The sequence below is a fragment of the Aristolochia californica genome, unplaced genomic scaffold (assembly GCF_029961685.1).
Source record: "Aristolochia californica isolate CCGP_79_NKW_82.1479 unplaced genomic scaffold, dmAriCali1.0.hap1 SCAF_10, whole genome shotgun sequence".
Lineage (NCBI taxonomy): Eukaryota > Viridiplantae > Streptophyta > Magnoliopsida > Piperales > Aristolochiaceae > Aristolochia > Aristolochia californica.
This window is the reverse complement of record NW_027181771.1, coordinates 28,622,823-28,636,674: the sequence shown is the minus strand read 5'-3', so window position 1 is coordinate 28,636,674 and position 13,852 is coordinate 28,622,823. Positions and strand designations below refer to the sequence as shown.

Sequence of the window (13,852 nt, the reverse complement as noted above, 5' to 3'; positions counted from 1 at the left end):
CTAGTACTTTTTCTGTCAACGACTAATGTGTTTGTGTACAAAAGACCTAAGTTGGGTGTTTCAAGTAGATAATGGAATTTTTTTTTCACAATCACTAAGTAAAATTATCTAGATTGAAATCTAGCACATAGGCATACCGAGAACATTATGTTAGGTTTGCTGGCTGATAGGTAAAGTATGGATCTTATCATGCTTCAATAGAGTTTTTGATCAATTGCCCTACGTCAGTTGTTTGAGTCAAGTTTCAAAGACAAATTCATGGGTGTGCTAATTGACTTAAGATTTTCAATGTTGAACCTGTTAAGCAATCCTTTAGTGTATTTTTTCTAATTTATAGAAGTTCCATTTCTGGTTTGCATTACTTGAAGTCCAAGAAAGAATGTGACTTTACCTATTAAACTCATTACAAAATCATTCTTCATTACACTAAAAAATTCTTGACATTGGGAGAGGTTTGTAGAACCAATATGATATCATCCACATAAATTGTTAAAAGACACCCACGCGTGTAGAGGTGACATGGCTATTAAATAAGGAGAACTTTCATCGAGTTTACATATAATGTAATTATGCAAGCTGGTGTATGTCCTCTTATGTCTTTTTTCTTTTGAAGCAAGTTGCCCTAGGGCATTGTAGTCATTGTAAACACCTCCACATAATTATAAATATAGCCTCAACTCATGAGGTAGAGCATTCAAGCCTCTTCCTCTTGGCACAAATTCGTCCATATACCTCTCTCTTTTCCTTTTCCCTTCTTTCCCTTGGTTTCTTTTCTCCTCTCTCTCAAGAGCTACAATTCCTCTCTTCACTCCTTCCCTTGAAATTTCTTGTGATTATGTGTTGTCCTTAGAAATCAATATGGTATCAGAGCAGGCAAAGATCTGAGATGGAAAAGGAGAAGAAGATGGAGAAGAAAGGGAGGAAGAAGAACAAGATGGAGAAGAATGGGAGGAAAAAGAAGAAGAAAAAGAAAAAAAATAGGATTTTCTTGTTTTTCCCTTTAGTCTTCTTTCCCAAATTTTGTTTTTAATTGGATTTATTAATCTTTTACCATATATTTCATATCGAAAATTATATGCTGTTTGGAAAGATAATTCAGTTTAGTTTCCAAATGCAAAAGAATTTTAGAAATCAGATTTTTAGAAAGAGAAATCGATATCTAAAGTAACAAAGATCAAACAACAGAAAAGTTTCGTATAGTGGTAGAAAACGTCAACTTCCTGATTGGTTTGTACCAACATTACTGAGGATTTATATTGAGAATATATCTCAATATTAAGCTATGTGAGTCTATGTTCGATCCCAATAAACCGTTTCTCAATCTGAGCTTTTTAGAGAGAGATATCCGTATTGGAAGAATCAAAGGTCATGCTGGTATTCTGTTGCATGCGTAGATCCGAATTTAAACCAAATTATTTTTCTTCACTTTTTGAGTTGGTAATGTTGGTTGAGTTTCCGATTTGTTTTCAAAATCTAGGCAATATTTTACCAACTTGAGTATCTTTCCTTCATTAAAAGTTTTCTTTATTTGACCTCACATCACATTAAGTTCCTTATGAGAAGTCTTTCCCCATATGACTTCACTTTCCTTTTTTAACAATGTCTGGAAATTTTGATCTAAAAAATCGTGTTTGCTCATTCTAAATTTCAAATATTAGTGTTCTAAATCTTCCTTATTCCAGAAATTATCTCTTGAATATTTTCTTTGCAAATTGGTGAAGTTGTGCTAAAAAAGTAATTCCCTTATATGAGAAGTCTATTTTTATAAACTTTTCATTATTATGTTCCTTCTCAAACATTCTTCTCGGTAGGGGTGGATTCGAACCGAGCCGGCTAGCGAGCAGCTCGAGTTCGGCTCGGTTCGATTCGGTATCTCTCGAGCTCGAGCCGAGATCGAGATCCGTAAACGAGCCGAGCTCGACCAAAGCCAGATTCGGCTCGATGGCTCTCAAGCTGGCTCTTTAATTTAACAAGCGGTGGATTCGGGGGGATTTGGGAAATTTTTTGCAGTTTGCCATCTCCCGAATTTTTTTTTTTGGTCTCTCTCCTCTGTTCTCACTCTCTCTTGGTCTCTTCCTTCCCTTCTCTCTTCTTCCTCCAAATTTTTTTTCTCCCTCTCTCGACCTCCATCTCTCTTCTCCCCCTCGCTGCTAGTGCCCCTTCTGCTGCCACTGCACCTACTCCTTCCCTCCGCGCATCGCCTTCTCTGCCTCTCATCGTCGTCGACGTCGACTCTAGTAGCGTCGCCCTCACCTCGTCGTACCCCAGTTAGAGCAGCTGCTCTGAACCCTCTCCAGTCGTCGTCACTCCCCTACCACCACCTGCTGCCCCCGTCAGATCAGCCGGCCACAACTCTCGCCGAAACGGCACAGAACCCCCCCCGATACCTAAGTTGAGGGGGGAAATTGTTCCCCCCTCGACGCTCCGTCCCGCACAACATGCAAACTCGCACGTGCAGTTCACACTTCGCACGTGCGAGTTTTTTATAAAAAAAAATAAAACTTGCAAATCCTATTCTCAGCTTGTTTTTCCTCTGGACGATGCAATTTTGTCAGCCCTAACCGCCTCTAGTACCGCTTTTCCTCTGAACGATGCAACAATACGTAAAAATATAGTGTGTTAAAGTTAGCATTTGATCAAATTTTCCTGTTTATATTTTTATTTTTTATAATTAATCACGTGCACAGTTAATTGGCTCACGTAATTATTGTATTAATGTACAAAAAACTGCAATCATTAAATAATATAATATCTTATTTAATCAATTAATATATTAATTTATTTTAATTATACATTAAATTACTTATTCGTGTTGTAATCATGTTTGTTTTACCTAATTTGGGGTTTAAGTATTATGTTTTAATTAAGTATACTATTATAAGTTACTTATTTTCTTATTTTTTATATTTTTCTCATTTTGGGACACTAACACTGGAAACTGTTTTCCAGTGTACATGAACTTGTCCACACTAATACCAAGTTTGAAATTGAATTTCATGTAGATGAATGAAATGAATTTGAAGCAGGAGATGAAGATGGACTTCAAATTTTAGGAGATGAAGATGGACTTCAAATTTTAGGAGATGAAGATGGACTTCAAATTTTAAGTTTGTTGACTGACCCCACCCCCCCCCCCCCCCCCCCCCCCCCCCCTCCTCCTTATAATTCTCATATCCGCTGTAGCTTCAAAGTCTACATTAGTAATAGACTCATATCGTTCTTCCCTTGCACCAAATACAGTTCAAGCTTTGATTTGTGGCAGTGATTGGGTTCGGGCTCTTCACGCTGTAAAGAAAAATCAAAAGGTGAATTTCTTTGATTAATTATTTATTATGATATTTTTTAGTATTTTTTAGTTTTATTTGTTAAAATTTTGTTTTATGATTACAACCTGGGAAGACGAGTGTAAAGATAATGCTACTAGCTACATGATTTTTCATGTTTTTCTCATCATGGTAATTTTAATATTTTTAACGACATTAAGTAACCAGTAGTGGAAGAGTATTTTTTTTATCTAATAATAACTAATTTTATTTTTTTGTTTTTGTCATAGGTGGAGATTTTGCTCATGTAGGGACGTATATTATTTTCTAGCATGAAGAGAAACACCTATAGTTTGTAAATTTATAATGGATTTATAGTTTTTATTTGGGTGATTGTAAATTGATAGTGATATTTCATTTAATTTTGTTCTGTTTGATTATTGTATGAAGATTATTCGTAATGTTATGCAGTGTATGGAGTGTTTAGACTATTTTATGGAGTGTATAAATAATTTCATGGAGTATTTATGGAATGTATAGACAATTTTATGGAGTATTTATGGAGTGTTTATGCAGGTATTATGTATATAGATTATGCCCAATTTTAAGTAGAGGTCATGCCGAATTATATATAGGTATTATATACATAGATTATGCTCAATTTTAAGTAAAGGTCATGCCCAATCTTATACATGTATTATATATATGTCATGCCCAATTTTATGTAAAATGTATGCATAATTTTATATACAATTTATTTGATATACATTTTTTGAAAAGTTTTAAATGTATTTTGAAGCTCGACCTCGGTTAAAATTTTTGTGCTCGAGCTCGATAACAATTTTAGGCTCAAGACGAGGCTCGGCTTGAAATATTTAAATCAAGTTCGGCTCGAACATAGGTAGGTTCGGGCTCGGCTCGGCTCGATGCCACCCCTACTTATTGGGGTTTTTTTAGGATTTCTTAATCATCATGTTCATAGAGGAATTATTTCTTTATCTCCCTTGTTGAATTTAGGGCCCCATGATTAGACTCTAGCAAAGTAAGTGGGAGAGAAGAAAAGAAGAGAAGAAAAGAGGGAACTTGGGTATAGAAGGGAGAAAGAGAGAAAATGGAGAGAGACTTTAGGCTAAGATAGCTTGGACGAATATTGAGAAGGGGAGAGAGACTTGATGCTCTACCGCAAGCCAAGGGCCTCTATTTAAAGTTTTTGAGAGGAATTTACAATGCCTACAATGCTCTTAGGGCTGCAAGCTTTACATGAGAAAAGACATAAGTTGACAAGTTGATTTTGAATAATTACACCCTAGTGCCATCTTATGACATGACACCTTATGTAAAATCATGCCACCCCTCTTGGATGTGTGGGTCTTCTTCATACGCGTGTGGGCTTGGGCCCATCTTCTAACACCCCCTCAAGTTGGAGGTGATAAAACATTGTAAATGCCCAACTTGCTGCAAATGGTAGATACGATTTTGTGAGAGATTGGTTTCGTGAGGATGTTTGCAACTTGCCCTTGTGAGGGGATATGTCTTACCAATAATATGCCAATTGGAATTTTTCTCCTATAAAGTGGTAGTCCACCTCAATGTGTTTTGTTCTTTCATGGAAGATTAGATTTGAATTGATATGAATTGCCACTTGATTATTGATGTGAAATTTAATTACATCGGCTTTTATACCTCGCAAGCGTACGAATCATTTATGTAATCTAGTGGGAAGCGAGGGTCATATCCACAGGGAGGACTGAACTTTGTGTATTCTTCAATCAACTAGCCTAACCAAATATGATGAATTAATCTGAACTAAACATTAATTATATCCTAAATTATCAAGCAATAATCTAATTAACTACTTGCACAACAGGAAACGTCAACTTTGGATTTTACTGTGATTCGTGCCTCTCTTGAGCGCCACGTAACCACGAATCCGGATTCTCAATCCTTGCGTCTAGCCCTTCTCGGGCTCCTAGAGTTAATGACAGAGATCGGATTACAATAGAATGCAGAGAATCAATTTCCTATTGTGATGATGCTAAAATTATCAACTCTGGATTTTATCGTGATTCGTGCCTCTCTCAACTGCCACGTAATCACGAATCTGATTTATCAATCCTTGCATCTAGCCCCACTCGGGCGTATAGAGTGAAAGACAGAGATTAGATTAAAATACCAAAATCCAACCTAAATTACAATCCTACCCTAACTACCTAATTTAATCAAATATTCGGAAAACAAATATTCGATAAACATTAATTCTCAAATCAAATTTAATAAACATTCAAAACCTAAGTTCAAACTATAGGAAAATTAAATTACAAAATGACAGATTACTCCCCTCTCCTTCCTCTCGCTTGGGCAGCAAAAGCTCGTTCTCACGGGTGCTGCAATTTCTGGAAATTGATGGCTTCGGATTGCAAGAGAGAGTGGCCGGAGGTAGAGACGACGCCGACGAAGAAGGATAGAAACCCACAGATGGAGGTGGTGCGGCGGATGACAGAATGGAGCCGAAGTCCTCTGACCGGCTCTCTCGAGTCTCGGTTGGTGTTGGAATAGCTATGAAAATGGTCGGAAATGGGTAATCGATGCCGGAGGATGGTCAAAATGCGGAATCGGCGCCGGAGGAGCCCTCTCGGGTCACCTCTCAGCCTGGCGAGCAAAAACTGGCACTGTCGAACTCGCCGCGACGGAGACTCTCTCGAGCTCTCCACGGGTCTGTTCTCGGTTGTTGGATGGTGGTGGACGACGGTGGCACGGCGAACGACGGCTGGAAATCCTCTCGGGTCTCCCTTCTTTCGGTCGGTGGCCTCCCCTGTTTCTCCCCCCTCGAGCTCGCTCTCTTTCAAAACGATTTTGCCCTAAAAATATCACATCCCCCACTAATGGCATTTCTGTAAATATCTTCTTCACACAAAATTCTCCTGAAATTCCATAATTAAATTCATAAAAATCATTTCAGGAAGAAATAAACCCTAAAAGCAATAAAATATCATTCAGGAGAGAAAAATATGCAATATAAGTAGTGATTAATGCCAAATTCAATAAATGCACGTTTTAAGTGAAAATCGATAAATAACCACCTATAACACAATTATAAAGGGGGTTATTCAATTATAATTAACCTAGTTCTCATGTTAGAATATGACATCTATCACACCCCCAAACCTAAGTCTTTGCTAGTCCCTAGCAAAACAACAACAGAACCAAAATTAAGCCTAGGAAAACAAAATGCCACTTTCGTAGGGAACACGATTGCATTTAGCGCATGTAACAAGCCGTTAAACCCCTACTTTACAGTAGTGGACGAGTTGTGTCACGTGAGGGTTTGCATGGAATTTACCCACAAAATTCATCTAAATCAACAATATAAAAAGAAAACTGAAGAAAATTTACTCCTTATTAGCATATGACTAACACTTAGTATCGTAAAATATCTGAAAATCATTTGAAACCCTGCTCAATTTGAAAACCTGTGTAAATTATAGCACATTATCAATCCAAATACACTCATTGTTACTCCACCAGAACCAATGTGACCCATAAGCAATTACTTCAATAGAACAAAGAAGCAACAAATAACAATAAAATCCTGGTCACATAACAATTAAGAGAAAATAGTAGAGTAAGCCTGTTGTCTGACAATCTCACAAAAGAAGTATACCAATTTCAATCTTGACCTACAACTTCTTTCAACTTACAATTCATCATCAAAGTTAAGGAAACTCATTGCTTCCAGATTTAAACCCATTTTACGCTATTACCAGCACATTTTTTCTATTACCAGCATAATTTTTGTTTCACTGAATACTTTTGGTATTACCACCATTTTGTCTTCGTCTTCACTGCACATGCACTTATTTTTAAGTAATCGACTGTTCCGGTGCATGTCCCTGGGTTTGCCCAGGCTGTTTCTGAAGTTAACTGTCTTTTGCAAGCAAGAGCATTTCCATTTGCATTCATACATTACAACAAGGAATTTCACTGAGATATAAAAATGAATGAGTTCAAATAGGCATACAAGACTATTCAGACTAACATAGATCAACACTAGATTTACATGTTCTCTTTTACAACTAAGTTCCAAGTCTAATGCAATAGTAAGTTATCCCACTAAATTCACTTGGATCACAACAAATGATATCAGATTTCTAATAGACATATTCTACACAGTTTTACGAAAATTTTTGAAACACATTTGAGCAACTTATTTTAACTCTACTAAAGTTAACCATATACTAAGAGGAGTAATTTGAAAACCATGAACAAAAATCAAAAGAAAATCATTGCTAAGACATAAAAGAGCCATTGCCCCCCCCCCCCCCCCCCCCCCCCCCCCCCCCCCCCCCCCCCAAACCTAAACCTGACGTTGTCCTCAATGGGGAAAAGTTAAAACACCAGAACGACTACAAAAAGGAATAACAGCTAAAAAATAGTTAAAATCATGGAAACCACATGCTCCATTGGCACACAAGAAATAAAGCAAAGCAAAAACAGTGCAAGGAAAAGAGATATCAGCAAACACCCCCAAACCTAGTGCATGACATATCATCAAACAAACCAACTAACAATCACTAAAATATTTAATTTACTAGATGATTTATTGTTGGCCTTAACGTCGATTCTGGTGCTAGTCTTCTCATCTAGTAGCTACTACTCCAGTTGACTCACAACTTAGCTAGTTATACTCGAACAGAGTAAGGGTTAAGCTCCCTCAGGGTTCCTAAATCCATAGGTGGGACCATATGTGTTTGGTCATCAACAATAATGTCGAAGAGTCAATCAAGACCCCCAGGAATGATACATAGTCTCCCTCGAATAAGGTTTACTCGTATAAGCCGTACTCGTAGGTAATCATCTGTAGATGAAACCGTTATCCCACATCACACTTTGAAGAAATCTCCGTGTGACTGGTTACTGAAGGCAGCAGGAATCACACACTGAACACAAGTCCTTGAGTTACTCACCATAAGGTTTTCATTCAATACTTCAAGATCGAACTGGTCAATCCCAGAACGATTGTTTGAGTACAGACCTCTCAAACTAGGGACCAAAAGTCTGGTCATTGACTATCGGAATCATTTACGCTCTTAGTCGGCAAGAGAGTACCCCGAGTCCATGACGGGGCTGGCATTGCCGGGGGACCTCCAATCAATCAAGAGTAGAGTACACCAAAGGTTATCCCAATAAGAATGAATAAGCCAAAAGTAAAAACTGTAATGTACAAAAGGATAGAAACGTGGGGATTGCCCACAATGTGCTAGGTTTATAGTCGTAAGCAAGACTCTGACGCAGTCAAGATGAAAGGACAAGTTCCTCCAAGAAAATCACCATCACGTCCTCCGATGTGGGACATTCTCATGATACGGTTTGAGCCTCTGACCGTTAACTTTGAAGACCGACCCGTCTCCGTGATTACGGATCTCAACAGCACCATGAGGAAACACCTGTGTAATCTCAAATGGACCGGACCACCTGGATCTCAACTTCCCTGGAAACAAATGCAATCGTGAGTTATAAAGTAAAACATTCTGCCCAACAGTAAAAGACTTGCGAAAAATAGGTTTATCATGTAAAAGCTTTGTTCGCTCCTTATACAGTTTGGCATTCACATAAGCATCATGATGTATCTCCTCCAACTCATTCAATTGCAATTTCCTCTCCTCACCCGCTTGAGCCAAATCAAAATCCAAAGCCTTAATGGCCTAATAAGCTCTATGCTCAAGCTCAACAGGTAGATGACATGCTTTACCGAACACTAGGCGAAATGGAGACATCCCAGTAGGAGTCTTATAAGCTGTTTGATAGGCCCATAAAGCATCGTCCAATCGAGTGGACCAATCTTTCCTATCAAAGTGAACTGTCTTCCCCAAAATCCGTTTGATCTCCCTATTAGAGATTTTCACTTAACCACAAGTTTGCAGGTGGTACGGAGTGGACACTCGATGAGTGATGGAATATTTCTTCAACAAGGTCTCAAATGCTCTGTTACAAAACTGAGATCCCCCATCACTGATGATCGCTCTTGGGGTACCAAACAGATTAAAGATGTTTTCTTTTAAAAACTTTACCACCACTTTGTGGTCATTTGTCTTACATGCAATAGCTTCAATCAATCTAGAGACATATTCAACAGCAACAAGAATGTATTGATAGCCGAACGAGACAGGAAAAGGACCCATGAAGTCAATACCCCACACAACAAATAATTCAACAATAAGAATGGGGTTAAGAGGCATCATGTTCTTCCTAGACAAACAACCAGTCTGTTGGCATCTATCACACACACGAAAAAACTCATGGGCATATCTAAATAATGAAGGCCAATAGAAACCACATTGCTAGACTTTAGATGCGGTCTTTCCAGCACCAAAATGTCCACCACATGCGTGGGAATGACAAAATTCAAGAATATTGGCAAAGTCTTGCTCAGATACACAACGCTTAATGACTTGGTCAGGACACACATTGAACAAATAAGGGTCATCCCCAAAAAAATGTTTGACTTAGGAAAAGAATTTCAACCGATCTTGTTTACTCCAATAATCAAGAATCTTACGAGTTACAAGATAGTTGACAATGTTAGCAAACCAAGGCAACTAGGATACTTGGAGAAGTTGTTCATTAGGGAGAGAATCATTTAAAGGAAGGAATCCTTCCTGAGGTGCTACATAGATCCTAGATAGATGATCAACAACAACATTCTCACAAGTGTTCTTATCTCGAATCTCAAGGTCAAATTCTTGCAATTGCAAGATCAATCTAATCAAGAGAGGTTTAGTGTTCTTGATGGATAATAAGTACTTCAAAGCAGAATGATTACTGAACACTATAACCTTTGACCCTAACAGATATGATCTAAATTTGTACAAGGCAAACACAACAGCTAGCAACTCCTTCTCAGTGGTAGTGTAATTCAATTGAGCATCATGAAGAGTGCGGCTAGCATACTGAATGACACAGGGAATTTTATCCGTCTTTTGCCCCAAAATAGCCCCCAATGCATAATCAGAGGCATCACACATCAACTCGAAAGGCAAAGACCAAGTAGGGGGATGGACTATGGGTGCAGTGGACAAACATTTCTTCAGTGTCTCAAAAGCATGAATACAGGCATATTCAAAGGCAAAAGCAACATCTTGAGCAAACAAATTCGTCAAAGGACGAGAAATTTTGCGAAAGCCCTTAATGAAGCGCCTATAGAACCCAGCATGGCCAAGGAAAGAACGCACCCCCTTTACAGAAGTAGGCGGTGGCAGATTGGCAATTAGGTCAACCTTGGCTTTGTCCAATTCTACACCCCGCTCAGACACTACATGTCCTAAAACAATTCCTTCTGTTACCATAAAGTGGCCTTTCTCCCAATTCAAAACTAAATTGGACTTAATGCAACGGGACAATACGAGTGAAAGATTGTGCAGACATGTCTCAAAGCTAGAGCCAAACACAGAAAAGTCATCCATAAGACCTCTAAAAAGTCACCATCATGTTAGAAATGATACTCATCATGCACCGTTGGAAAGTGGCCTGCGCATTGCATAAACCAAAAGGCATGTGTCTGTAAGCAAAGGTGCCAAACTGACACGTGAATGTGGTATTTTCCTGGTTTTCTGGAGCAATGGAAATTTGATTGTAACCGGTGTATCCATCTAAAAAACAATAAAAATTGTGGCCGGCCAATCGTTCTAGCATCTGATCAATGAAAGGTAGTGGGAAGTGATCCTTCCTAGTGGCGAAATTAAGTTTTCTATAGTCAATGCAAATAAGCCACTTGGTGGTAGTTCTTGTGGGAATCAATTCACCACTCTCATTTTTCATTATCGTTATCCCCCCTTTCTTAGGGACAACTTGAATTGGACTCACCCAGGTGCTATTAGAATTAGGGTAAATGATGCCAGACACAAGCAACCTGATGACTTCTTCTCTCACAACCTCCAGCATATGGGGATTTAACCTACGTTGCATCTCACGTCAGGCTTTAGTCCCCTCCTCCAAATAAATACGATGCAAGCATATGGAGGGGCTAATCCTTTTTAAGGCATCAAGAGTCCACCCCAATGCATCTCTGTGTGCTTGTAAAACTTCAGTCAATTGTTCCTCCTACTCAGTACTCAAATCAGAGGCTATAATGACTAGCAATGAGTTCATGGGCCCCAAGAATGCATACTTCAACGTGGAAGGAAGTGGCTTAAGATCTAGCTTGGAAGTTTCAAGAGGTTTGTCCAAGTCAAGATGAAGATCATGTGGATGATTAGTTGTGACAACCTCATAAGCTTCCTCCAACAGAGGTACAGAACTTAGTAAAGAGTCAACCTCTCGAAAATATGTTTCCTCATCAAAATAGTCCATTTCTAAAGACGTTATTTAAGACTCAAAAGATTCAAGAGTGGATTCGTCATCAAGCATAACAGTCTCTATCTTCAATGCAGGACTCAGATCATTAGACTCAAGTGGATGATGCCCGACATTAAACACATTCAACGAGACCTTAAAATTTCCAAAAGACAACTCCAACTCACCACTTTTACAATGAATGACAGCATTAAATGTAGCTAAGAAGGGATGTCCTAGGATGACAGGAATTTGGTTGGTCACATTGACTACTGGTTCTGTATCAAGAACAATGAAATCAACCCGGAGCAGAAATATGTCCACTTTTATCAAAACATCTTCAACTATTCCTCGTGGTATCTTGACAGAACGGTGAGCTAGTTGTAGTGTGATGGGAGTAGGCTTTAATTCCCCCAAACCTAATTGCTGGTACACAAAGAAAGGTAGCAAATTCACACTTGCCCCTAAGTCAAGAGAGCTCTCTGGATGGTATGTTAACCAATGACACATGAAATTGTGGGGCATCCAGGATCTTTAACTTTAGGAGGAGTGTTGTGCTTCAGAATTGAGCTTACATTATCAGTAAGAAAGACCTTTTTTTTAACATGTTGTTTTCTCTTCTGTGTACAAAGGTCTTTCAAAAATTGGGCATAGGCAGGGACTTGCCTAATAGCATCAAGAAGTGGAATGTTAATGTGAATCTTACTAAACAGTTCCAATGTTTCATGCATGCTATCTCCTTTCCAAGGTGGGCCCAATAACCTCTACGGATAAGGAGCTGATGAGACTTGGTTAGGGATCTGCCTGACTGTTGGTGGAGAACTTGGAGGTTCTTCACTCAATGTTGTGTCCCCATTGCCATCCTTTGACTCCTTAGACTTAGTGGTCCCTACCCCATTGTTCAACTCAAGACCACTCCTAAGGGTGGTTATGGCTTTGGCTTGCTCATGGTGGGGATTGGAACTCGACCCATTCTCATATGTGCTTTTGGGGTTAGGAATGGTTTGACTCAGGAGTCTATTTTGTGCCTGTTCACTCATGTGGCTGGCCAACTGACTCAGTTGCATTTCAATTTTAGCAATGGAGGATTGTGTATTCTGCATGAATAGTTGAAGTTTATCCTCAAGTGAAGGTTTTTGTGGAATCAATGGCTATTGAGTGAAGTGTGGGCGCGGAGGTTGGGGTTGAGTAAACCCTGGAGGACCCCCAACCTGTGGGCCCTTGGACCATGAGAAATTTGGCAGCCTAGCCCAACCCGGATTATATGTTTTCGAAAAAGGATTGTTCCGGGGTGGTCTATGAAAATTTTGGACTGCATTCAAGTCCTCAATGAGATCCGGGTAGGATGAACTAGATGGACACTTTTGTGTGGGATGAGATGAACTAGAGCATATGGCACAGACAGTAGATGGGTTAGGAGCAGGTGAACTCTTGGACACCTCGTAGAGACCCCTCTTTTGGCTTCATGGGATCTCCTATCAACATTAAATGATGAACCCCATTGCTGAGATTGATCACTCAACGTTTCAAAGAAGTCCCACGCCTCACTAGCACTCTTACCCATCAAACTTTCACCACTCGTTGCATCTACCATGGATCTAACGTGGGGTGTAAGACCTTGATAAAATTATTGCACTAAATGCCATTTCTCAAACCCATGATGCGGACACCTACGGATCAAATCCTTCCCTTTCTCCCAAGCCTCATAAAAGTGTTCACCCTCCTGCTGCATAAAGTTGGAGATTTCTCTCCTGAGGGTTGTAGTTCTCTGAATGGGAAAGTACTTGGACAAAAAATTTGTGACTAATGTGTCCCATGAAGTAATGTTGCCCACCTCTAAGAAATTAAGCCAAGACTTGGCCTTATCCTTAAGTGAAAATGGAAAAAGTCTTAACCGGATAGAGTCATCTGAGAAATTCTGGAATTTGAAAGTTGCATAGATATCTAAGAATTCCTTGATGTGGTAATAAGGGTCCTCCTTCTCCAACCTATAGAATGTAGGGAGGAGTTGGATCACACCCAGTTTCAACTCATAACTGGCAGAAGTAGTGGGTGGCAATATAATGCAAGAAGGTGATGTGAAGTGGGATGGGATTGAATAATCCCTCAGGGCTCTACGGTCACCGGATGCAGGTAACTGTAATGGTTCACCCTGATTGGCCATGGTAGCTCCTAACTTGACTTCTGGTGTTTTCCTACAAATATGTTCTACGTCTTCAACAAAGGGAGCTAATGGTTCACCTAGGGAGTGGTGCCCGTGC

At 39.3% G+C, this 13,852-nt stretch overlaps 1 non-coding gene across 1 annotated transcript; it reads left to right on the top strand.

Moving 5' to 3' along the window:
- Window positions 1–13,243: 13,243 nt before the first annotated feature.
- Window positions 13,244–13,350, top strand: LOC137943291 (small nucleolar RNA R71). Its single transcript, XR_011110629.1, has one exon. It is a non-coding gene; the product is annotated as a small nucleolar RNA R71 (small nucleolar RNA).
- Window positions 13,351–13,852: the final 502 nt, after the last annotated feature.